Source organism: Chelonia mydas, chromosome 8 (assembly GCF_015237465.2).
Source record: "Chelonia mydas isolate rCheMyd1 chromosome 8, rCheMyd1.pri.v2, whole genome shotgun sequence".
NCBI classification, from domain to species: Eukaryota; Metazoa; Chordata; order Testudines; family Cheloniidae; genus Chelonia; species Chelonia mydas.
Genome location: NC_057854.1, coordinates 29,803,492 through 29,830,609, shown reverse-complemented (window position 1 = coordinate 29,830,609; position 27,118 = coordinate 29,803,492). Strand labels below are relative to the sequence as shown.

General features: G+C 43.1%; 1 protein-coding gene across 1 annotated transcript in view; it reads left to right on the top strand.

The window, feature by feature from the left end:
- The window catches only part of SLIT3 (slit guidance ligand 3), a 798,441-nt gene that overhangs the window by 69,132 nt on the left and 702,191 nt on the right, over nt 1-27,118 (top strand). The window lies entirely within an intron of this gene.

The following is a 27,118-nucleotide window of genomic DNA, read 5'->3' as shown; positions in this document are numbered from 1 at the left end:
CTTTGCAAATTAGCTGCTCAGACCTGGGGTGTTAGTAGCAAAATATGGGTATCTTCATTTCATAGCATATATTGAAATACTAAAAAAGTTGGTTGGAGCAGAAAAGGCTCTAATTAGTTATTTGTGGGGATTTGTCACCGTTGCAAATCAGGGGATGTGTGGATGTCTGGAAAAGCTTAAAGGATCTTTATATATATGTATGTATACTTATGTGCACATGCAGTCTGATCCACTGGAAAAGAAGAATGTCCTTGAGGTAGGCTGACATTCTCTTTGAACTTGCCAGCAATGAAAACAGAAGCCACTTGGTCCAGGTTCTAATGGCCTATGATCATTTTAAAAATGACAGATAATGATCTATGAAATTACATACAGTCTGTTCCCTTGACAGTGCATGCTTTTCAGGAATTCCTTCTACTCTGTTCACTAGTGTGACTTACTGACCTGTTTGTTTGAAGCAGGAGTATTGAAAAAAGTATGGTTTCAAGAAAAAAGCTGGTTGATGCTCAGCCCTGCTCTAGGGGTGAACAAATGACAGTAGGATAAAAAGTATTTCATATAAAGTACATTAAAATAATGATATACTTTCCAAATGAAAGCACTTGGTAAGGATATGTCAAAGTTAAGTTTACTTTTACCTATATTACTTTGCATCACAGTAGTCTATCATTTATTCCCATACATCCTTGCCTCATTCAGCCTGTATGATGATGGGTGTCTAGTGAACAAGGTATCCCTCCAAAGGGATTTATTATCCTTTGTGTTGAATTTGTGGCCCCTTGCCTGAACCTTCACGCCATCCTAATCCTAAACGGAATGATACAGGCATACATTAGAAAAAAATAGTTAGTTCCTGCGTATTGACAGATGGCTAAAAATATTTGTGCATGAGGGGACTGAATTAAGGTTGCATTATGTTCCTTGACTTTTGAGTGCTTGACTTAAAGTAGTGATGTTTATCTAACATGCTTTTGGTATGTAATTACCTAGGTTTAGACCAAGAAGAAAAACCACATCGTATGCTATTAGTTGCTCAATAATAGAATGCTCAGACATTCACCATGTGTGTGTCGAACTCGGCAAGGGCTCCAGTAGAGCTCTTTATGTATTCTGTGTACACTTCTTCCTTATGACACAGGAAGGCTGAGCTCTTTAACAGCCCTCTCTCTTTGCATCAGAGGTCACATTATGCACACATTACATTAAAACAAAAATCTCCTAAATGTACATTTGCACATGTGTACAGTGCTGATGGAGAAGTGACAAATTTAGCTTGTCACAACACAGAAATTGGAGTGTGTATACAAGGTATCTTTTTAAATGGTTATATTAGGCCATAATGGAAATTATATTTCTAACAATTCTTAAAATTGAATTCCTTCCTACATTTGGTCGCTGATCTCCAAATCTACTGCACATTACAGAAGATAATGCAACTAGGTACAGTAACTACTCGCTTAATGTTGTAGTTATGTTCCAGAAAAATGCTACTTTAAGCAAATCTAAACTAATCTAATTTCCCCATAAGAATTAATGTAAAGAGTGGGGGTTAGGTGTGACAGGTTGGATTACAGAAACCCCCTTGGGGCTTCCAATTGATGTGCCAAGACTACTTCTGCCCCAGCTTTCCCTGCCCCCTTGGGACTCCAGCACCCTGTCTTGTTGAGCCAGACCCAGCCTCTGAACCACGTGCCCCAAAGCTGCAGACTTAACTGAAAACAGCTTAAGAAGTGTTCCTGTCTCCAACACTCAGCTGCCCAACTCCCAGTGGGGTCCAAACCCCAAATAAATTCATTTTACCCTGTATAAAGCTTATACAGGGTAAACTCATAAATTATTCGCCCTTTATAACACTCAGAGGGAGATATGCACAGCTGTTTGCCCCCCCCCCAGGTATTAATACATACTCTGGGTTAATTAATAAGTAAAAAGTGATTTTATTAAATACAGAAAGTAGGATTTAAGTGGGTCCAAGTAATAGCAGACAGAACAAAGTGAATTACCAAGCAAAATAAAATAGAACATGCAAGTCTATGTCTAAGAAAACTGAATACAGATAAAAACCTCCCTCAATAAGCTTCCTTTTACAGACTAGTCTCCTTCTTGTCTGGGTCCAGCAATCACTGACACCCCCTATAATTACTGTCCTTTGTTCCAGTTTCTTTCAGGTATCCTTGGGGGTGGAGAAGCTATCTCTTGAGCAAGCTGAAGACAAAATGGAGGGGTCTCCCTGGAATTTAAATAGATTTTCTCTTGTGGGTGGATACCCCTCCCTCCCCCTGTGTAGAAGTCCAGCTACAAGATGGAGTTTTGGAGTCACATGGGCAAGTCACATGTCCATGCATGACTCAGAACTTACAGGTAGCAGCCATGGTTCACATGCTTCCTTGAATGTCCTCAAGTAGACTTCTTATGTGGATTGGAGCATTCCATGATCCATTCTTCGTTAAGTGCTTCTTGATTGGGCACTTAATTTGCACATTCCTTTCTCAAGAAGCTGACCAAATGCTTTAGAAAGGCTACCTAAAAATCAAGCCAGTACATAGCCATATTTCTAACTTTGAATACAAAAATGATACATGCATACAAATAGGATTAATAGATTCAGTAGATCATAATCTTTACAGAGATATGTTACATGGCATATGTAGCATAAAACATATTCTAGTTATGTCATATATACATTCACAAGCGTATTTCCATAAAGCCTAATTTCCCCATAAGAATTAGTGTAAATGGGTGGGGGGAGAGGGGCGTGGGTTAGGTTCCAGGGAATTTTTTTTGCCAGACAAAAGACTATATTTTATATACATATACACAGTATAAGTTTTAAATAAACAATTTAATACTGTACACACCAATGATGATTGTGAAGCTTGGTTGAGATGGTGAAGTCAGAGGGTGGGATATTTCTCAGGGAATGCCTTGCTGCTAAATGATGAACTAGCACTTGGCTGACCCCTCAAGGTTTAACACGTTGTTGTTAATGTAGTCTTACCGTCTACAAGGCAGCACGAATGGAGGGAGGGGAGACAGCATAGCACAGAGAGACAGAGACACACCCGTCTGTATGTGAGAGACCGCATTGCCCCTTTAAGTACACTGACCCCCTCTAAGTACACTGCCTTTTTAAGTAGATCAGCAAGCTGAGCACTGTCATGCCCCCCTGCCCTTCTGTGGAGATGGGGGTACAGGGGCAGGAGCGGGAGAAGGGGGACATCCTGACATTAGCACTCCTCTTCACACCCCCCGACCACGCACAGCAAGCAGGAGGCTCCCAGGCGCAGCTCCAAGGCAGAGAGCAGGAGCAGCACATGGCAGTGGGGGAGGGACAGCTGCACTGCCTGGCAATTGCTAGCCTGCTGGGTTGCTGCTTCACAGGGAACTTAGGGGAGTGGGGAGTTGATGAGGGGCTGACGGTCCACCCTGGTTCCAAGCCCCCACCAGCTCGCTCCAAGGGGATGCTCTTTCTGCAAGCAGTGGACAAATCAGGCGGCTGCCAAACAACGTTATAAGGGAGCATTGTGTCACTTTAAACGAGCATGTTCTCTAATTGATCAGCAATGTAACAAAGTTAAGTGGGATGACTTTAAGTGAGGAGTTACTGTATACCTTGTGTGACCCACTGTGCCTCGGGCAGCCCTCACTGGAAATGCCAAGGTCCAGGCAGCCTGCAAAAGGGAGAGCAGATACTACCCAAACTGGTGCTTAACACTCAAGTCACACTCTTCAGTGGTCACAAACTATGCTCCTGATCCCCCATACTGGTTATCAAGAAGCAAAAAAAAAAAAAAAGAAAGAAAGAAATCACACAGCCCCCTTTATTGCATTCCAGTTCTCTGGCTCCCAATCCGCACCTAAGTGCAGTAAGGTGAGGAGTTATTTAAAAACTCTTCTCCTATACAAAATGTTCTTCTGAACCCCAAAGGGCCAGCTACATTGCCAGGTCAATATTCGGCTGGAGCCTACCCAAAATACCATGCTGCTAGCCAATCCTTTAGTATCTAGAACGAAAAAGTTTATTAATAAGAAAAAAGAAAGAACAAGAAAGAGTTGTTAAATGGCAAAGCAGTCACATACATACAAAGACTTCAAAGCCTATATATCAGGGGCTTAGCAGTATTGGTGAGTTTGCTGGCTTGAAAGTCCCTCTGGAACACATCCACAGCATGGACGAGTCATTCAGTCCTTCATTTGGAGCTTCAGTTTGTAAAAAAGTTACTCCAGGCGTAAGTAAGAAGCAGGAATAAAGATAAAATGGAGAAGATGCAACTGCCTTTTATAGCCTTTTGCCATGCGGCTTATATTTCATAGAATCATAGAACTGGAAGGGACGTCAAGAGGTCATCTAGTCCAGTCCCCTGCACTCAAGGCAGGACTAAGTATTATCAGACCGGGGTGGGCAAACTATGGCCCGCAGGCTGGATCCAGCCCCTCAGGGCTTTGGATCCGGCCTGCAGGATTGCCCTGCGTGGTGCCGCAGGCCCCACGCCGCTCTCAGAAGTGGCCAGCACCATGTCCCTGGGGCCCCCTGTCGCACCCTGCGCCCCTCCTGCACCCCAACCCCCTGCCCTGAGCTCCCTCCCGCAATCCTCACCCCTCCTGCACCCCAATCCTCTTCCCTGAATCCCCTCATACAGCCCTCCTCTTCCCCAATCTCTTGCCCTGAGCCTGTTCCTGCACCCCGCACTCCCTCCCACACCCCAAACCCCTGCCGCAGCCCTGCATACAATTTCCCCACCCAGATGTGGCACTCAGCCCAAAAAGTTTGCCCACCCCTGATCTAGACCATCCCTGGCAGGTGTTTGTACAACCTGCTCTTAAAAATCCCCAATGATGGAGATTCCACAACCTCCCTAGGCAATTTATTCCAGTGCTTAACCACTCGGGCAGTTAGGAAGTTTTTCCTAATGTCCAGCCTAAACTGCCCTTGCTGCAATTTAAGCCCACTGCTTCTTGTCCTATCCTCAGAGGTTAAGAAGAACAATTTTTCTACCTCCTTATAGCAACCTTTTATGTACTAGAAAACTGTTTTCATGTCCCCTCTCAGTGTTCTCTTCTCCAGACTAAACAAACCCACTTTTTTCAATCTTTCCTCATAGGTCATGTTTTCTAGACCTTGAATCATTTTTGTTGTTCTTCTCTGGACTTTCTCCAGTTTGTCCACATCTTTCCTGAAATGTGGCGGACAGAACGGGACACAATACTTCAGTTGAGGCCTAATCAGCACGGAGTACAGCAGAAGAATTACTTCTAGGGTCTTGGTTATAATACTCCTGCTAATACATCCCAGAATGATATTTGCTTTTTTTGCAACAGTGTTACACTGTTGACTCATATTTAGCTTGTGATTCACTATGACCCCCAGATCCCTTTTTGTATATGTGCAATTGATTTCCTTTGTTCCAAACACAAGCGGCCCAGCACATGGTATGGAATCCTTAGAGTTCTCTGTCCACAGGCGTACTACGTGTTTTGATGCTGACTCAAAGGTGTAGTCCTTGACTCCTTTCAATGGGTTCATTGTACAGCTGTGTCCCTTGATGGGCCATCAAGTAGGCCTATGCCTGCTGATTGCCTGCTGATGCCAATCTGTCCAGGGGCATCACCCAGAAACACAGCACAAGTTTAGAAATACAGATATACCAAACATATCTATAACTCATCATACAAAGGTGATACAAACATATAAACAAGATTATCATATTTGGAAAATTTATAACTTTTTTGCAGATACCTCACACAGTTTATCTGGTCAGATTTCTTTCAATTTTATAATATTGGTATCAATATCATAAAGTGTCCCACATATTCCAAGAGTGTCACACCTTGAAACTTTTGAAATACAAAAAATAACAATAGTTAATGTATCCGTGTGAGTAGGAATAGGTTTGCACACTTGAGGAGATAGACTAGACTTCTGTGAATTTTTGTCCTTTTCTTTCCTGAGAAATTTAGTTAAATGTCAGCAAAATCCAGCATAAATCATGTATCTGACTTTACAGAGGCTTCATAATTTCAGATGTTGTGATACAAACCTTTTGTTTTCAGTACTTTACAAAAGATTATGTCGATAATCTCTCAGTAGGCCAAGTGGATGCCTACTAACTAACAGTATGCTGGGCCAAAAGGTTGATGGACTATTACTTTTTCTCCAGTGGATGATCCAGTTACAAGGGGGAAAAAAAGAAAAGAAGTACTTGGTGCCCAATGACGAAAAGCTTTTTAACATTTTAAAAAAAATGTGTTAGGGTGAGCAATGCAGAGATCTCTGTTAAAAGAAAAAGAATGTTCTCATGCCCATATGGTATAGGGCTTCCATATGTGGTATAGTACTTGGGGATGGAAGGATATTCAGTTGTGGTATAACTGACCTTTCATGCCATCATAAATTGCATTTTTCCCTTTATATATTGTACAAATAGTTACTGGCTTAGAATCTGACATAAAGAGGGTTGAAAAGCTCATCAGCTGTCCCTATTTAGGCTTTTAATGTGTTTTCCTAAAGTAGGGTGACCAGATGAAATGGACAAAATATCGGGACACATGAGGGAAGCAAAAAAAAAAAAAAAAAAAAAAGCGGCCGGAGCTGAGTTGCCGAAGCAAAAAAACCGAAAAATGCTGGAGTGTGCATCGGTCGGAACGCAGGACAAAGAACTAAAAATCGGGACAATCCCGATTTTATCGGGACATCTGGTCACCCTAGCCTAAAGTGGCAGATGACAAACTAGTTCTACCTTAAGAGAATTGTTTACTGTTAAGGCTCTGCTAACACGAAGCTTAACTCAAATGTCCTAGGAATTGCTTGTCACCGGTCAGGTACATAGTTTGAAGAGGTTACTTTTGTTTCCTGCTTTGTGGCGTAGCTTTTAGATTTAGTGCACAGCAGGAAAACTTGTTACTGAAAACTGTTTTCAACATTGGAATGGGCTGACGAGTCAGGAACTTGCCTCCCAGTTTCTTATTTTAGTTTACTAGGTGAGCTGTGTTTTGGTCCTTTTGCAATCATTCTTGAATACACCCTTCAGGTGACAGGCTTGGCTCTCTTCCCGTCTCTCAGTAGTGGAGGACTTTTTGGTCCAACCAGTTTTGGACTGGATGTCTGGGCTGCAGCCTTCCAGTTTCCCAGCTGTGTAAATATGACAGGCCCAACTTTACTTGTCACCTGCAGGAGAACTTGTCTTTGGGAGCAGCTGATTAAAGTGACTCAAAACACAGCTCACATTTAAAGTATTGTTTATTCACCCAAAAGCACATAGCAAGATGGGGAAAAGGATAAAACAATGAAGGGTCTAAATGCTTTGGTCTTCTGTGTGCTTCATTCTTTCCTTGCAAGTGTTGAGTCAGTTCTATTCAGACCAGCTATCCCAGCTCCTACAGACCATGCAGCATTCTCTGTCTCTGTCATAGATGCATCTCCAGCTACTGCTGTTCCCATTCAAACCTCCTTCCTCCCTAAATGAGGGACTTTAATGGTTTAGCATCCCTTTTGAACCCACACAGGAGCCAGATAGATGGGTATTCCCCAGTTAATCACTTCCCCATTTTTTCTTTAAGGACTTCTGGTATTCTCTCTGATGTTACCTTGTTTTGTTCCTATTCGTTTCCTTCCAAAAGCCTCTTTTGATGTAAGTCCTTGGAGTAAAGCAGGATAATGTCAAGAAGATAAAGTGAGATGCGCATGATGTTCATAGAAACAAATAATACAGATAAATACCTAATTCTCCACAGAGCTCTACACTAAACTTGTTTATGAATATGAGTTTCAATATCAAGCTGAAGCTTCTGGATGAGATTGAGCAAAGTGTTTCCCATGTCTCACATACCAAAAGCTATGTGCATGGGATTGCTATCAAGTAGAGGCCAACCATGAAAAATATTGAAGTGCTTCTCATGTTCCTGCTCTGTAAATCACATGTAAGTGTGTGTTAGTAATGTTTTATTAAAGACGAACTGAATTGTTTAATAACGTGAACTTTTGCAATCATCTTGAACTATGTGGTGCCTGGTCAGTAAGTGCGAAAAGCTTTATTTCCATAACCCAGGTCAGTTTTTTTAATTGATGTCCAAGGCTATTTTAGGCAATTATTGACAAAGAATGGTAGAGATGCTGCACGTGAGCTTTGGACTTGTTCTCATTACTTTGTCTCAAACTTTAACCTTTTTACTAATGTGTTACATGTACAGTACAACCATACTGTGATCTCTTCCCAGTTGTTCCTGGGGGCACTTTCCTAGGGACAGGCATCTATGTGCATTATTGCCCAGCATGTAACTCTGTGGTTCACCCCACTTTAGACTGGATCACCAGGTTACAACACTCCCTATTCCCACTGTTCTGCAATAGTTACACAGCAAGCGGTGCCTTATTCTCATAGGCAGTCCCTCATGAATGGACCCCTCTAGTGACAGGTTTCACTACCCTCACCTCTCTCCTGGTAGAACCTCACAGTTCTACCACTCTTAGGGCTTTTCTACACGGAGACTTAGTGCAGAGCAAGCCGGGGGTGGATGGGAAGGGGTAGAACTACAGCACTACTAGCCTGCAGTGTCCTAACTAGCTATGTGAACCACTGTTTCTGTGCACTAAAACTTCCGCAGTCCACTCTGACCTACTGCTGTTTGAAATGGCCAGTTACTGCACAGCAGCTTAGCATGCGGTAGATGTACACCCTGGCTTGGTGCTCACTAAATCTCCAGGGAGACAAGCCCTTCAATGGGATCCTGGGATGATAGTCCCCTGGGTTTCAACCATGCTAACATGACAAGTCCAAGTGGTACCTGCAAGTCAGGCCTCTCCAGGAGCCTGTGACTAGCAGCTAAATAAACTGACTGACTCCAAACAGCTCTTCCCAGATACACATTTTGTCCATTCACCCAAAGATATACAGCGTGTGGCGGAAAAGGTTAAAATCACCTGAGGTCCACGCACCTGGGGATTGCTCAAATTCAAAGATGAGGTGAGCCCAGCTGCCTCAGATGCATTGCACAGAGCTCCTGCCTTAGTTCCACAGCCTTGCTATATGCTCTGCCTGTGTCTGGGTAGGGAGAGAGAAGTTCTTCACCTGCAATTTCTATCTCTGTCTCTCTCTCCATGTCTCACCCGTATTGTCTTTCCCCAAGCAGTACAGATATTTCGCTCATTCTTCACAGCCTTGTGGAAAGGGGACATGCCTTGAATTAAACTAATGTCTAATAATGAAGAATTGATGCTACAAAGCGGGTGCTGAAAACAGTTGTGGTCTATGTAGAGGCATGGCAGTGTATTGTGCACGTTCATCTGTAGGCAGATAGTCCTGCAATACTCAAGGACTGTACACATAAACTTGCCAGGTTTAACTTTGTACTATGTGGTAATGCTGCAGCAGCAATGGAAGGGTTCTATGTCAGGAAACTTATTAGAGAAGTAGAGACAGACACAAACCAAACTCTTGTATCCAGAAATCACAAAACTCCAGCTAAGCCTGTATGCAGACCTGCATTTCACATTTCAGGGCCATCTTAATTACAGAGAGTATGCTGATGGACACCAGTATAGTAATTTAGGAAGAATCAGAGTGTCTGATGCTACCATGCCTTTTCTGTTAATATCCTGAATTGTAAGCATGTTGGAGCAAGAAAAATGTCATAACAAAGGCTTGCAAAATAATATATAAGTTTACAGTGCTAGTTGACAGGTTTCAGAGTAACAGCCGTGTTAGTCTGTATTCGCAAAAAGAAAAGGAGTACTTGTGGCACCTTAGAGACTAACCAATTTATTTGAGCATGAGCTTTCGTGAGCTACAGCTCACTTCATCAGATGCATACTGTGGAAACTGCAGAAGACATTATATACACAGAGACCATGAAACAATACCTCCTCCCACCCCACTCTCCTGCTGCTAATAGCTTATTTAAAGTGATCATCAAGTTGGGCCATTTCCAGCACAAATCCAGGTTTTCTCACCCTCCGCCCCCCCCCCCCCCCCCACACACAAACTCACTCTCCTGCTGGTAATAGCCCATCCAAAGTGACCACTCTCTTCACAATGTGTATGATAATCAAGGTGGGCCATTTCCTGCACAAATCCAGGTTCTCTCACCCCCTCACCCCCCTCCAAAAACCACACACACAAACTCACTCTCCTGCTGGTAATAGCCTATCCAAAGTGACCACTCTCCTTACAACGTGCATGAAAATCAAGGTGGGCCATTTCCAGCACAAATACAGGTTCTCATCCCCCCCCCCCCCTTTTCGCAAAAAACACACACACACAAACTCACTCTCCTGCTGGTAATAGCTTATCCAAAGTGCCCACTCTCCCTACAATGTGCAGTTTCTCGCTGGAGTCTGGATTTGAAGTTTTTTTGTTGTAAGATAGCGACCTTCATGTCTGTGATTGCGTGACCAGAGAGATTGAAGTGTTCTCCGACTGGTTTATGAATGTTATAATTCTTGACATCTGATTTGTGTCCATTTATTCTTTTATGTAGAGACTGTCCAGTTTGACCAATGTACATGGCAGAGCGGCATTGCTGGCACATGATGGCATATATCACATTGGTGGATGTGCAGGTGAACGAGCCTCTGATAGTGTGGCTGATGTTATTAGGCCCTGTGATGGTGTCCCCTGAATAGATATGTGGGCACAGTTGGCAACGGGCTTTGTTGCAAGGATAGGTTCCTGGGTTAGTGGTTCTGTTGTGTGGTATGTGGTTGTTGGTGAGTATTTGCTTCAGGTTGGGGGGCTGTCTGTAGGCAAGGACTGGCCTGTCTCCCAAGATTTGTAAGAGTGTTGGGTCATCCTTCAGGATAGGTTGTAGGTCCTTGATAATGCGTTGGAGGGGTTTTAGTTGGGGGCTGAAGGTGACGGCTAGTGATGTTCTGTTATTTTCTTTGTTAGGCCTGTCCTGTAGTAGGTGACTTCTGGGAACTCTTCTGGCTCTATCAATCTGTTTCTTCACTTCCGCAGGTGGGTATTGTAGTTGTAAGAATGCTTGATAGAGATCTTGTAGGTGTTTGTCTCTGTCTGAGGGGTTGGAGTAAATGTGGTTGTACCGCAGAGCTTGGCTGTAGACGATGGATCGTGTGGTGTGGTCAGGGTGAAAGCTGGAGGCATGTAGGTAGGAATAGCGGTCAGTAGGTTTCCAGTATAGGGTGGTGTTTATGTGACCATTGTTTATTAGCACTGTAGTGTCCAGGAAGTGGATCTCTTGTGTAGACTGGACCAAGGTGAGGTTGATGGTGGGATGGAAATTGTTGAAATCATGGTGGAATTCCTCAAGGGCTTCTTTTCCATGGGTCCAGATGCTGAAGGTATCATCAGTATAGCGCAAGTAGAATAGGGGCGTTAGGGGACGAGAGCTGAGGAAGCGTTGTTCTAAATCAGCCATAAAAATGTTGGCATACTGTGGGGCCATGCGGGTACCCATAGCAGTGCCGCTGATCTGAAGGTATACATTGTCCCCAAATGTAAAATAGTTATGGGTAAGGACAAAGTCACAAAGTTCAGCCACCAGGTTAGCCGTGACATTATCGGGGATAGTGTTCTTGACGGCTTGTAGTCCATCTTTGTGTGGAATGTTGGTGTAGAGGGCTTCTACATCCATAGTGGCCAGGATGGTGTTATCAGGAAGACCACCGATGGATTGTAGTTTCCTCAGGAAGTCAGTGGTGTCTCGAAGGTAGCTGGGAGTGCTGGTAGCGTAGGGCCTGAGGAGGGAGTCTACATAGCCAGACAATCCTGCTGTCAGGGTGCCAATGCCTGAGATGATGGGGCGCCCAGGATTTCCAGGTTTATGGATCTTGGGTAGTAGATAGAATATCCCAGGTCGGGGTTCCAGGGGTGTGTCTGTGCGGATTTGATCTTGTGCTTTTTCAGGAAGTTTCTTGAGCAAATGCTGTAGTTGCTTTTGGTAACTCTCAGTGGGATCATAGGGTAATGGCTTGTAGAAAGTGGTGCTGGAGAGCTGCCGAGCAGCCTCTTGTTCATATTCCGACCTATTCATGATGACAACAGCACCTCCTTTGTCAGCCTTTTTGATTATGATGTCAGAGTTGTTTCTGAGGCTGTGGATGGCATTGTGTTCCGCACGGCTGAGGTTATGGGGCAAGTGATGCTGCTTTTCCACAATTTCAGCCCGTGCACGTCGGCGGAAGCACTCTATGTAGAAGTCCAGTCTGCTGTTTCGACCTTCAGGAGGAGTCCACTTAGAATCCTTCTTTTTGTAATGTTGGTAGGGAAGCCTCTGTGGATTAGTATGTTGTTCAGAGGTATTTTGGAAATATTCCTTGAGTCGGAGATGTCGAAAATAGGATTCTAGGTCACCACAAAACTGTATCATGTTCGTGGGGGTGGAGGGGCAGAAGGAGAGGCCCCGAGATAGGACAGCTGCTTCTGCTGGGCTGAGGGTATAGTTGGATAGGTTAACAATATTGCTGGGTGGGTTGAGGGAAACATTGCTGTGGCCCCTTGTAGCATATAGTAGTTTAGAAAGTTTAGTGTCCTTTTTCTTTTGTAGAGAAGCAAAGTGTGCGTTGTAAATGGCTTGTCTAGTTTTAGTAAAATCCAGCCACGAGGAAGTTTGTGTGGGGGGGCGGAGGGTGAGAAAACCTGGATTTGTGCTGGAAATGGCCCAACTTGATGATCACTTTAGATAAGCTATTAGCAGCAGGAGTGTGGGGTGGGAGGAGGTATTGTTTCATGGTCTCTGTGTATATAATGTCTTCTGCAGTTTCCACAGTATGCATCCGATGAAGTGAGCTGTAGCTCACGAAAGCTCATGCTCAAATAAATTGGTTAGTCTCTAAGGTGCCACAAGTACTCCTTTTCTTAGTGCTAGTTGAGTGACTTGTACTAATTTTAGTAATGCCTACTCATTTTCATGGCCATATAACTACTTGTAAGAACTTGATGTTCACACTAAGCTTCTCTCCACTTTAGTAGGTTCTTGCTCTGAATTGCACTCAGAATTTTAAGAACCTGTTCATGCTCTTCCATGGTATTTCATGAGTTGTAGGTTTAAAACTGTAGCTACAGCTCATTACATAAGTTAAATTGCTCATGCAAAAAACTGAGGCTCATTCCAAGAATTAGGCATATTGTGACTTGCTGTGCAGCAATTAACCATTCTAAAGACATGTGCTTCAACTACCCTGGTGTCAGATTAGTTTTCTTGGCTGAAAATGGAGCATCTAAGACATATTTTACAGAAGATGGTGGTGGCTGTAAATCCTACTCAGTGTCATAGTAAGACTGGAAGCTTGTATTCTCAGTACATCAGAATTGACATGGTACATGTACAGTATAGCCATACTGTGATCTCTCCCCAGTTGTTCCTGGGGACACTTTCCTAGGGACAGGCATCTACGTGCATTATTGCCCAGAGTGTAAGTCTGTGGTTCACTCCACTTTAGACTACAACACCCCCTATTCCCACTGTTCTGCCATGGTTACACAGCAAGTGGTGCCTTATTCTCTTAGGCAGTCCCTTGCGAATGGACCCCTCAGGTGACAGGTCTCAGTAAATGAGAATTCCAGGGAGGAAACAAATGAAGTTCGGTGTAATGATTTTCTATAAAGCCATGCTGGGGCCTCTTCAGTCTTTCACAGGAAATAACTTGGAAGTATGTGCTTTGTAAGAGCAGTTGTTGGTCTCGTTTATGATAGCAGCACTTTCCTGTGGCACTGGCTGAACTGATGGACAGATAAATAATTCACTGTGGCTTCTAAATTCAGTACCAGCTTGGGCACCATTTTGCAAACATTTTTCTTCTGAAAATATTTAATTTCAGTTTGAACTTTGTAAAGCATTTTGCGTGAAATGCAAAATGCAATAAATTGTGCTCATGAGCAGATGTAAAGCACTTCTTTATAATTCTAGTGTTTTACTCAAATTAACAAAAAATACATGGGATCCGTAAATGCCAATACATTTGCCATATTTTCTGTGCTTAATGTGGCTTCTGAAGCAGTCAGATAATTCTGATCTATGTGCCAATGAGTGTTCATGCTGATAAATGTAGATTTCTATTAAATAAGTATTCTGTAATATCTCTGATACACAACCCCTGTAAACTGTTGCCAGTGGTTGGTTCAACACATCACACGTGCCCATTTCTGTGGATGACATGCAGTCGTTTAATTGGAGCAGTAGATATCTTTGCTCCGTCTCAATTTTTAGTTTACTGAAGATTTTAATTCTAGTAAAAATGTGCCCAAAAGTGACTTTGTCAGTCCCATTTCATATGTATTGTGCATATTACAGAGTTAATAAGAAATGCTAAACTAGGCTTTAATTCCTAATTCTAGCTGTCAAATCTTCTTGTCATCTTATATATTGAATATCCCACCGCTATAGTTGAAGTAGTGATTTTTCTAAATTACTTTACTTTACACAGTGTAGTCACAAGGAAAATGTCATCATAATTAATAATTTTAAAATCAACATTTGGCTCAGATTATCTCTTTATGATCATGAAACCATGTTGCAGCTGATTTTAATATTGTTCTGTACTTCCATTGTGCGTCCTTTCCGCTATGGTCACAAATGGATTTGGTTTTTGGCAAGCTGACTGCACTCAGTAGCAGACTTAAAGACTTATTGTAATTAAAGGCATTTTATTCGTAGTAAGACATTTTTTCCTCAGTGACCTTCCATGCTCCTAGAGAGTTTCCTTTAAGGCTGTTTTTTCACTGCTGAGTTTGCCCAGGCTCTTACCTGGCTGTTGTCCATAATCTCCCTCTTTTCCACATAGGGCAACCTCTGACCCAATTTAAGTGATACTTTCAACCTAGGCTAGCTGGCACAGGCGGGAGGGGTGTGGGTTAAAGCCCAGGTTCCACTCTTCACTCAGACTGGCAACCTGACCTCTTTACATCGATGATGCAGGATACGTCATCTGAGTGCTGATAGTTCTCCGATACCTTCCCACAATTCCCCAGTGTGCACATGACAGACAAGTTGTCCCACAGTTCACTGGGAAAGAACCATAGAGGGTCTCATCTTACTGCAGCACAAAAGAGCCATGGATTTACCTCCAGAAGTCACAGTGACACATAGCCAGTGTGGCTGCTCACACCTGGACTCAGTGAACCTGGGTTCTCTGACCCAGGTGCCAATCCTTTGGGCTAACTCTGTAGTGAAGACATAGCCTCAATAGCTATCACATTGATTTTGATATTAGTCCTCATTCCATTTCATTTACTTCCCAAATAAAAAGTACATTTTTTATGCCTAAAGTTTGAAGACAAATCATGACTTTGGAAGTTGAGGGTATTCTGTACTCAAGATGAATGAATCACATGGCAGGATCAGGCTCTAGGAAAGAGCAGGGCAATGAAGCATTTAGCATTGTTTGAAATATCAACATAGTACAGCTTTCTGTAAAATAAACTTGACCTTAAATAGGTCATGAGAGAACTGACTTGATTCTTCTGCTGAATAAATAGAAAAGCAATGTTCAAGTGTTATCAAAGAAACAGTTCTCCTCCTTTTCCAAGCATGAGGGGATGTGTCATTAAAGCTGCTAAACCTCACATTGCCTTATAAAGAGAATTAATTAAGAAGTAGGAAGCAGACTGTATAATGTGCTTCTCCACTTACATGAAACAAACCTGTGCAAATAGAGGGGAGCTGTCTCCATCAGTGGCACTGTCCTGCCAATGTTTGCATACTGAACTTGTCCATTAACACTGTCTCTTCTGTCACCTAATGGCTGCATGGCAGTAAAGGCTGCAGATGTGACATGCTGTCGCAGATAAAAGGCTCCAGCCAGCTTGTGGAATTTCTAACTCTCCACCCCTGAGCATTTTAGGTTGGGAAGAGAATGGTGCTGCTGTGCTGTGTTCCCAAAGCATGTGCGGTTCATGCTTTCATGTGCCACTTGTGAAGAGGTGAAGGATAGAATTTGTCAGACCCTGTACTGCCATTTCTAATATTTGCTTCAGTACTTAAGCTGTACTTAAAGCTTATGCTGAGCTTTCTTTGTGATTGTCAAAGATTACTGCCATGTGGCAGTGAGGTGGAGTTCTTATGGACACTGTGTTTTGGAAAAAAACATTTACGGTTCACTCAGGCACTTTGGCAGGCACTTACCTGTCAGCTTGAAGAAAGTAGCACTACTAAATGGCCATTTAAAGCATGTATTCCTCTAAAGCGCAATTCTTCTAAATTTAAAATTTAAAAACATGCTCAATTTAATGTTCCAAAATAGGTTAATTTTTAAAAAATCCTATATAAGGAAGTCTCATACCACATGTTGAGAATCTTCATAATGGCTTTTCTGGCAAGGGCTTTAAAGTTTTCTCTCTAGCATAGAAAAAGTGAAATAAAGAAGGATTGAAGTCACATGGGAATTTGTATAGTTCTTGCTGTTCATGTCACTGTGACAATCGGGGCCCAAGCACCCTAAAGGCAGAACAGAAGGGTTAAATCTCCAAAATGAGCAACTGATTGCATATTGTATTATTGTATCATAAAAGTATGTCTGGTGAGGTCTTTTGTGAAAGCTTGTAAGTGTTGTAAACATAATAATCATTAGGAGATACGTATTTAGACTATGGTTATGAATTTATGTATTTGTGCATATAGAGAACTGTGCTCATAAACTTTGGCTCCACCTCAAAGCATGGCAGTGAGCGATCAGTCAGGGAGAGGCAGCTCCCGAGCCAGGTGTTTACACAAAACCAGACTCAAGTAACAATCCATTGTGCAACCCAGGAAAAAGCAACGATGGGCCGTTAGAGTTAATGGAGGTACATTGAGACATCCCAGCTCTCAAGTGAAGAGGGGGTCTCCACTATCTGAATAACCATAAGTCACCATTCCAGGACAGACAGGAAGGGGGCAAAAACCCTTTTAAAAGGAGGCTTGAAACTGAGGGCAGGTTGCTCTAGCAGCGCAACTGCATCGGTGCAGGTGTGTTGCTGTAGTGCTTCAGTGAAGATGCTACTTACTCCGATGGGAGGGCTCCTCCCATCAGAGCAGGTTCTTCACATCCATGAGAGGCGGTAGCTATGTCGACGGCAGAAGCCCTCCTGTGTACAGTGAGGCTTATGTCGGTGTAATTACGTCGCTCAGGGTTGTGGATTTTTCACTCCCCTGAGTGACATAGTTATACTGGTGTAAATTTATAGTGTAGACCTGGACTGAGTTTTTCATCCAGAATTTGAGGGACAGTCTAGAAGGTGGGAGCTGCCTGTGAACATTGGATACCGCCTCTCAGGTTAGGGGGTATCCTGGGAAACTGTTTGAAGGCAATAGGTACATTTGTATTAGAAAGAGAAGGGATATTATCTAATATAGAAGTGTAAAGCCTGAAGTTGAATATTAATGTTTATTTACTGTGTAACTAGTATATATGTTTGCTTATACACTTTATACAAAGATTGAAATAAGTCACTATTGCATCCTTGATTTTCAGACATGTTCAGCTCCTAATAGTTACCAGTTATTCATCCAACTAATTTACTACCCACATGATCTGTAGGCAGACAGAAATTTGCATACCACTAGCACCTCTGAAAGTCGGGCTCTAGGTAACAGTACCATCAAGTAGCTGGGTTTTGTAGACCAGCTTGGCAACCACTTGGGAACAAAAAGAGGAAGATGTTTGAGGGCATCCTAGTTACTAAACACTTGAGTCACAGGAATAGTGGAATCAAATATTTGAATATCTCCCTGTTTTCAGAATCAGTTTTCATTTGAAATGTTTGTTGCTATTACACGCAACAAATCTTAATGTGAACACTCGGAATGTGAAAGTCTGAATGGACTGTTTTTGCATGAACTTGGCTTGCTTTGATTATCAGGGAAGCTAAAATGTAACAGCGTGAGACGGTGAAATACTAAAATGCTGATGGGAGGGTTGTTTACAAGAGTAACTTAGAATTTGGTTGAATGGATATTGTGTTTTGTAGTTTCAGTGTAGTTTTGATGTAAGCATCTTTTTTCTAGTATGCAAATACATGTTATATAAGACACACATAATTATTTAGTGTTCTGTGCATTCAGATTTCCATGCAAAAGAATTACTTTTCCACAACTGACTGTAAAGCAGTTGGATTCCTGGAGGGCATTAGGAGAAAGTTATACAGACCCAGCTCCATCCTCACTGAAATCTATGTAGTACTGTTATATAGGTATAAAAAGGACATAATTTCTATTAATCTGCATGCAGACAATGTGTGTGCATAAAAATTTAAGGCCATGTCTACGCTTACAAGCTTAGAACGGCACAGCTGTGCCGCTGTAAGATCACTCCTATAGCCGTGTTATGTCGATGGGAGAGGGCTCTCCTGTTGACTTAATAAAACCAGATCAGTGAGCGGTGGTAGCTATGTCGGTGGGGGAACATCTACCGCACATGAGTGCTTATGCAGGCAAAACTGAATGTTGCTCTGGGGGTGTTTTTTTCACAACGCTGAGAGACAATATTTTGCTAACATAAGTGCTAATGTAACATGGCCCTAGATGAATAACAGTTAACAGATCAAGTATGTAGGGACAAAATTAGAAAGGCCAAGGCACAAAATGAGATTAAATTTGCTAGGGACATAAAGGGTAACAGAAAAAATATTCTACATTTATATTCAAAGCAAGAGAAAGACCAAGGACAGAGTAGGCCAGTTACTCAATGGAGGGGAGGGGGAAACAATAATAGCAAATGTGGAAATGGCAGAAGTGCTAAATGACCTTTTTGTTTGTTTTCACCGAAAAGGTTAAAAGCGATTGGTGTCTAACATAGTGAATCCCAGTGAAAATGAGGTAGGATCAGAGGCTAAAATAGGGAAAGAACAAATTAAAAATTACTTAGACAAGTTAGATATCTTCAAGTCACCAGGGCCTGATGAAATACATCCTAGAATACTCAAGGGTGGTTTAGATTGGACATTCGGAAAAACTTTCTAACTGTCTGGCTAGTTAAGCACTGGAATAAATTATCTAGGGAGGTTGTGGAATCTCCATCATTGGAGATTTTTAAGAGCAAGTTAGACAAATACCTGTCAGGGATGGTCTAGCTCAGGGGTGGGCAAACTTTTTGGCCCGAGGGCCACATTGGGGTTGCGAAACTCTACGGAGGGCCGGGTAAGGAAGGCTGTGCCTGCCCAAACAGCCTGGACCCCGCCCCTTATCCGCCCCCTCCCACTTCCCACACCCTGACTGCCCCTCTCAGAACCCCCAGTCCATCCAACCCACCCCCCTGCTCCTTGTCCCCTTACTGCCCCCTCCTGGACCCCTGCCCCTAACCACCCCCGGGACCTCACCCACTATTCAACCCCCCTGCTCCCAGTCCCCTGGCTGCCCTGACCCCTATCCACACCCCCGCCTCCTGACTGCCCCCTGGGACCCCACCCCCTATCTGACCCCCCCACCCCCCAACCTCCGCCCCATCCAACCACGCCCTGTCCCCTGACTACCCCCCAGGACTCCCTGCCCCTTATCCAACCCCTCCCCGCCCCCTTACCACGCCGCACAGAGCGGCAGGAGCTTGCAGCCACGATGACGCCTTGCCCGGCAAGAACGGTGGACCAGAGTGCCAGTGACGCAGCACACTGAGGCTGTGGGGGAGGAGGGACAGCAGGGGAGGGGTGGGGGCGAGCCTCCCTGGCCGGGAGCTCAGGGGCTGGGCAGGATGGTCCCGCTGGCCGGATGTGGCCCACGGGCTGTAGTTTGCCCACCTCTGGTCCCGATAATACTTAATCCTGCCATGAGTGCAGTGGGGTGGACAAGATGACCTCTTTAGGTCCCTTCCAGTCCTATGATTCTATGATTTAATCTATTTTGCCTTTCCATTGAATTGTGTGATAGCAGTTTTCTCAAACGTATTTGTTACCCTGAACAATTCTTGGTGCTAGGTGTTTTGCAAACAGTTGTTTGCATGTAATATCCAAAATTGGAAATTTGATTCAAATGAAGTTTTCAAAGTATTTGACTCTGAAAAGCTGATCTTCTCTCTGGATATGCTTTTTCATGAACATTCAACAATATTAGCCTCAATGCTGTTGTGCTGATGAGTTTTCTGATTTGGAAACTGAGACTTTTATATTTGCAAAAACAGTGGGTATAAACTCAACTAAAGTTAATTCTTTAAGATTGTCTGTGACTACTCACGGCAAAATTTCAATAGCCATTTCCTGGTTGTAGTATACATTATGAAAGCAGTCAGGAGAATGACTAGCTTGGAATTGGCAATGGGATATGGATTCTTGCACCTCAAAAACACCATCTGGAATCAGATCAGAGGCAGTCATAACCAGTAGATGGTAGTTTGCTGGAATATATAAAATGCATTGACAGTCTCTTCCATTCCTAATAGATAAATGAGTTTAACATAATTGCCATTAATCAAGTACTGTTGGTAGTCTCCGAACAGATGCTGAAAGGAATGGAGCTGAAGGATAAATTTCCTCTGATTCCTAGCAGTTGTCACTCAAAATCAGAATGTTGATGGAGCAGTTTTGGGAAGGCTGTGCTTCTGTTGCCCATGGTTTGACTGTTCCAGGGATAAACAGTACTCCAGTCTCTGGAGTTGCTAATCTGAAGCTTTTTGCACAAACTACATCTTTTTAATGTAGTCTTGTACTTCCTTAAAACTCAAGTAAAATCTAGCAACGTTTTAGATAGAAGAAACATTTAAAACAAAACACAATTCATTAACCATTATCAGCAGCAATAATATATTTGAATTCACATAGATATTGACACAGAGTTCATGAACTAACTCAGTACGTGGCTCAATCAGTCTCACTGTTGTCAAAAGCTTAGTAAATAGACAGATCATACACTGTACCCTATTGAATGAAGTTGAGTGGAGGACCCTCCATTGAAAGCCTTCATGTTATCTCCCAGATATTAAAATCAGAGTAGAGAACACAATGAGAGAGAGAGAGAGATGCAAATTGACTCTGAATTTAAAGATATTAACTTTTTTAATGAAATGAAAGGAAAAATGGCCAGTAAACATTTCAGTCTGAAGGGTAGCTAACAGACTATAGACCACTAAAGTGTGGAAAAGAGCAGAAATTTGTGCAACTGTAGTTGAAATGTCAGAAGACTGAGATTTTCAGTTTGGCTCTGAGATTGCAACAATCTGGATGCATACCTAGACCTAAATATGTTTTGGTTACAGTAAATTTCAGGTAGTTAAAACCCAGAAAAAATTATTAAAGAAATCACTAACTTTGTTCAGGAGGGAATAATAGACTACTAAACAGTTTTCTGGAAGGCAGGAACCTATTCAGTAGCAAAGTAGGAAGATTCACCATGGAAAGTTGAGGTTTATGGGTTCTAGTCTTGTTCTTGAATTAGTAGGAGTAAAAACATACTAAATGGATATATATAGGTGGGTAGCCAAGCTACAGCAGTACATTTTGGTGTAACTTTTTGTAAATGACATATGTTCCTTAAACAGTATTGTTTCAAATGCTTGTCAATGTCAGAAAAGACTTTCCACATAGTTATTTGTGAGCAATAATGCACATTGGACCTGTCTGTTTTAACTTTATCAAAGAATCGTAGAAGATTAGGGTTGGAAGAGACCTCAGGAGGTCAACTAGTCCAACCCCCTGCTCAAAGCAGGACCAACCCCAACTAAATCATCCCAGCCAGGGCTTTGACAAGCTGGGCCTTAAAAACCTCTAAGGATGGAGATTCCACCACCTCCCTAAGTAACCCATTCCAGTGCTTCACCATCCTCTTAGTGCAATATTTTTTCCTAATATCAACTTAGACCTCCTCCACTGCAACTTGAGACCATTGCTCCTTGTTCTGTCATCCGCCCCCACTGAGAACAGCCTAGCGCCATTGTCTTTGGAACCCCCCTTCAGGTAGTTGAAGGCTGCTATCAAATTCCCCCATAATCATCTGTCACCATGAACAGAGGCTGACAGAACGGGGCTTCTGCAGAGTAAATAAGCCCAGTTCCCTCAGCCTCTCCTCATAAGTCATGTGCCCTAGCCCCCTAATCATTTTTGTTGCCCTCCGCTGGACTCTCCAATTTGTCCACCTCCTTTCTGTAGTGTGGGGCCCAAAACTGGACACAGTACTTCAGGTGTGGCCTCACCAGTGCCTAATAGAGGGGAATACTCACTTCTGTCAATCTGTTGGCAGTGCTTCTACTGATGCAGCCCAATATGCCGTTAGCCTTCTTGGCAACAAGGGAACACTGTTGACTCATATCCAGATTCTCATCCACTGTAATCTCCAGGTCCTTTTCTGCAGAACTGCCAGTTAGCCAGTAGGTCCCCAGCCTGTAGAAATGCATGGGATTCTTCCGTCCTAAGTGCAGGACTCTGCACTTGTCCTTGTGGAACCTCATCAGATTTCTTTTGGCACAATCCTCCAATTTGTCCAGGTCACTCTGGACCCTATCCCTACCCTCCAGCTTATCTACTTCTCCCAGCAGCTTAGTGTCATCCACGGACTTGCTGGGGGTGCAGTCCATCCCATCATCCAGATCATTAAGAAGTTGAACAAAACCGGCCCCAGGACTGACCCTTGGGACAACTCTGCTTGATACTGGCTGCCAACTAGACATCGAGCCGTTGATCACTTCCCTTTGAGACCGACGATCTAGCCAGCTTTCTGTCCACCTTATAGTCCATTCATCCAATCCATACTTTTTTAACTTGCTGGCAAGAATACTGTGGGAGACCATATCAAAAACTTTGCTAAAGTCCAGGTATATCATGTCCACCCCTTTCCGCATATCCACAGAGCCAGTTATCTCATCATAGAAGGCAATCAGGTTGGTCAGGCATGACTTGCCCTTGGTGAATCCATGTTGACTGTTCCTGATCACCTTCCTCTCCTCCAAGTGCTTCAAAATGGATTCCTTGAGGAGCTGCTCCATGATTTTTCTGGGGACTGTCTGTAGTTCTCCGAATTCTTCTTCTTCCTTTTTTTAAAGATGGACACTATATTTGCCTTTTTCCAATCGTCCGGGACCTCCTCCAATCGCCACAAGTTTTCAAAGATAATGGTCAATGGTTCTGCAATCACATCAGCGAACTCCCTCAGCGCCCTCAGATACATTGCATCCAGCCCCATGGACTTGTGCGTGTCCAGCTTTTCTAAATAGTCCTTAACCTGTTCTTTCACCACTGAGGGCTGCTCACCTCCTTCCCGTACTGTGCTGCCCAGTGCATCAGTCTGGGAGCTGACCTTGTCTGTAAAGATTGAGGCAAAAAAAGCATTGAGTACTTCAGCTTTTTCCACATCATCTGTCATTAGTTTGCCTCCCCCATTCAGTAAGGATCCCACACTTTCCCTGACCACCACCTTGTTGCTAGCATACCTGTAGAAACCCTTCATGACCCTTCATGTCCCTTGCTAGCTGCAAGTCCAGTTGTGCTTTGGCCTTCCTGATTACACCCCTGCATGCTCAAGCAATATTTTTATACTCCTCCCTAGTCATCTGTCTAAGTTTCCATTTCTTGTAAGCTTCTTTTTTGTGTTTAAGCTCACCGAAGATTTCTCTGTTAAGCCAAGCTGGTCGCCTGCCATATTTGCTATTATTTCTGCACATCGGGATGGTTTGTTCCTGCACCCTCAATAAGGCTTCTTTAAAATACAGCCAGCTCTCCTGGACTCCTTTCCCCCTCATATTAGGCTCCCAGGGGATCCTGCTTTTCTGAAGTCCAGGGTCTGTACTCTGCTGCTCTCCTTTCTTCCTTTTGTCAGAATCCTGAACTCAACCATCTCATGGTCACCACTGTCCAGGTTGCCACCCACTTCTACTTCCCTTACCAATTCTTTTCTGTTTGTGAGCAGCAGGTCAAGAGGAGCACGGCCCCTAGTTGGTTCCTCCAGCACTTGCACCAGGAAGTTGCCCCAAAACGCTCTCCAAAAACTTTCTGGAATGTCTGTGCACTGCTGTATTGGTCTTCCAGCAGATGTCAGGGTGATTGAAGTCCCCCATGAGAACCAGGGCCTGTGATCTGGAAACTTTAATTGAGTACCTCAGATGTGAATCACTTAGTTATACCCAATATCTGCAGGAAAGGGTCAGTGCTGAACTAGTCTCTGAAGCTGGTGTGTTGTCTTAATGCTGCCTTGGGGTACTGTAGCTGAAGTTGGAGAAAATGAGTTGTGATACAGCCTATACTCCACAGTCAGAAAAAGTTAACTGGAACCAGAGAGCAATTAGTGCACCTGGAGGGTGGGCCAGGTCCAATTTAAAATTAGGCCCTGCTGGGGAGGAACTGAGTGGCTGAGTTAAGGATGACCTAGCTGCAAGGAGTGGGGTGACTCATAAAGGAAGGACTTCAGGGCAGTAGAAAGGAGGCCAGAGCCCCAGGAGGAGATTAAGCCTTCTGATCTTCTCCTAAGAAAGAAACTTTGGCAAAGGGCCAGGAGGGAGACACTGGGAAGCCAGAGAGACAAAGCTCCTTTGGTGAGCCTGGACAAAAGGATAATAAGACTCAGGTCAGGGAGGCAGCCCAGGGCTTGGGTCTCCAGAGGAAAACACACAGAGACTCTTGGGCGGGGCAGAGAGGAGCCTAGGCCTCCAGGGAGGCACCACTTGGTCCAAGAGAGAACTCTGTAGAGCCTGGGAAAGGGCAAAGTGTCTGTGGAGGAACGGACTGGGTAAAAGAGCCTAGAAACAAGCCAGAGGTAGGAAGTAGTGCAGGCAGGCAGCAGTGATCCAAGGGAGCTGACCTTAGTTGTCTGCCACTGGTCCCTGGATTGGAACCAAGAGTAGATGGAGGGCCTGAGTTTCCCTATTAGCCACTGACAAAGGTGACATGGAAGCCTCCTGAGGTGAGAGGGACCACTGAGCCCAGTCAAGTTAAAAACCTGGTTTAAAGGCATTGGACTACTGTGTTCTGGTACTCTTTGTTATCCAGAAGGGGTGGGGCAGAATGTAACCTGGCCAGAGGGCTGAGTCACAAGGAGAAGCAGACTATTGCAGGCCAAAGCAGCAGTCAGCACGGGGTGCCAGGGAAGGAAGGCGCGTTATATGACAGCCAGTGAGTCACTTCTTGACAGAGTCCATTGACAGACCTGGTGCCCCCACTTAATCTCCCCCGCCCCTTAAAAATACGGCTGTTCTTGTTCAGTAGATAAAGGGGGAATGCAGGATTTTTCTGTAGTCCTGGCAGGAGAACTTTGTGCTTGTTGTGTAGTAGCTTCTGGAATTATAAAACAGACTAAATGTATCCTAGTAAATAGCTTCAACTGTTATTCCATAATTGCTCTATTTATGTGACTGCTGCTATCATTAAGGACCCTGAATAAAATCGTACTCAAGCTTATGCGGATTTTACAAGCACAATTTTTTTTCTCATATTCAGTAAAAACCAGATGGGAGTGAGCCGAAAGTTATCAGAGTTTTGACTACATAAAGTATCATTCAGTCAGCATATTCCAAAAAACAACTTCCTTACAGTGATGCTCTTTCCATAGAATTCCTTTTGGTAAATAGTATAATCATTGATAAAGTTAGAATAGTGGTGTTGAAGTGCTGGTCCCGGAAGTAGTACCCATGATGACAAATCTTTCTAAAGGAAATTAGAAAGGTATGCAAAATGCCCTCAAAGGTATTAAGATACTTAGGTTTTCTTCTTCAGTTAACTGACAGATGTAATAACTAGCATGGATACGTATTTGTGGCATGAAATGTAGCATTGTCGACGCCTTTCCACACAAAGGAACCAGAAGTGAAAATCGCACCATGCTATGATTCCATCTCTGGGGGTGGAAGGTGAGGGTGGTTATTAACCAGTAGGTTTAAAAGGGCAAAAGGATGGGAAGATTGGTCCCAAAACTGGCCAGGACAAACTATTATTAAGAAAAATGCTATCAGCTCTTGGATAAGTGCAGATAACAGCATCTCAGCTTGAAATCTGCGTGAATCTTAATTTACCTTCCGAATCATGTATTTTAGAGTATTTTTTCATTACGTACCTTATATAACTTATTTTAGATATCACATGTTGTCTACACAGATTTCACTGCAACTTCAGCAAACAACAACAACTTGATGGTTAAGTTAGTTAAAGCTGGTTAATGCTAGAAATGACAGAAACTATCCACACCCTGTTTGGCTATGTGCTATCACAAATCATTGCTTTCCTTATAGTTCATTCTGCTAGTCATTTTAGACTTAGACTCTCCCATCTGCTGATTAAACCTGTTCTGTGGCTTTTGATAGTATTTCATTTATTGCTGTGTTTAGTCATTAAATGCACTTGCATAGAAAACTAACTTGGGTGTTTGTTACTGAAATGTACTGGGAGGTGAACCAATTGTATAACTTGTTTGCATTAGGTATGTCCTTAATTTTGAGTATGTCCAACTGTAGGCAAATCTTCCAAACCCAACCTTGTCTGTTCTTGATATCAGGAAGAGAAGTACATATATGATTGCCTTTTTCCATTGTTGCTGGATTTATTCATATGGTAGCCATATGAAAACTCCAGCCTTTCAGTCCCAGTGACCTTAGACTGATCCCTAAGGAAGACCTTTCAGGCCAAAATGGTGGAGGCCTGTAATGTGAATAAATCCAGAAAGGCATGGAAAATGAAATGAAGTACTCAGCATCCAAGAAAATTAGAAACCAGGAATTGGAGGCTAAGCATCAGTATGTCTCTTAAAGAGCCCATGTGGCTTTTGGGAGCAGAACCCTAGTAACCCCCATCATATCATGGAATCAGACTCATTACTACTGTTATAAACATTTGGGGCAGATTAGCCAAATGCTGTGTGTTGTTATTTTTCAGCTATAGAGAGACACAAAACAGAACTATTCTGTGGGAGACTGGAGCCAGATACTTAGTTTGAGCTTTGTATGTCTTTTCTGTGAGTTCAGGTCAATTGTTAAATTTAAGTAACATTTACTGAGCTTGTGGATGAACAGATATCTGTTTCTGCTGTACATTGCAGTATTTAACTTGTGTTTCTAAAGTGGGTTGCTTTGTCTACATTAAGCTGATTTCAGTTTTGCATGACTGTTATAAAGATAATTTTTACTTCGGGGTGATAGATACTTTTGTAATTGATGGAGGGCAGGATGGGCAAATAAACTTTTCCCAGATGGCATGATGTGTTAGTGAGTCAGTGCAAAAGTTGGTCAAATGAATATATTAAAATTAACTAGAAAATAAATATTAAAACAGGTCCCAAAAAGTGATTT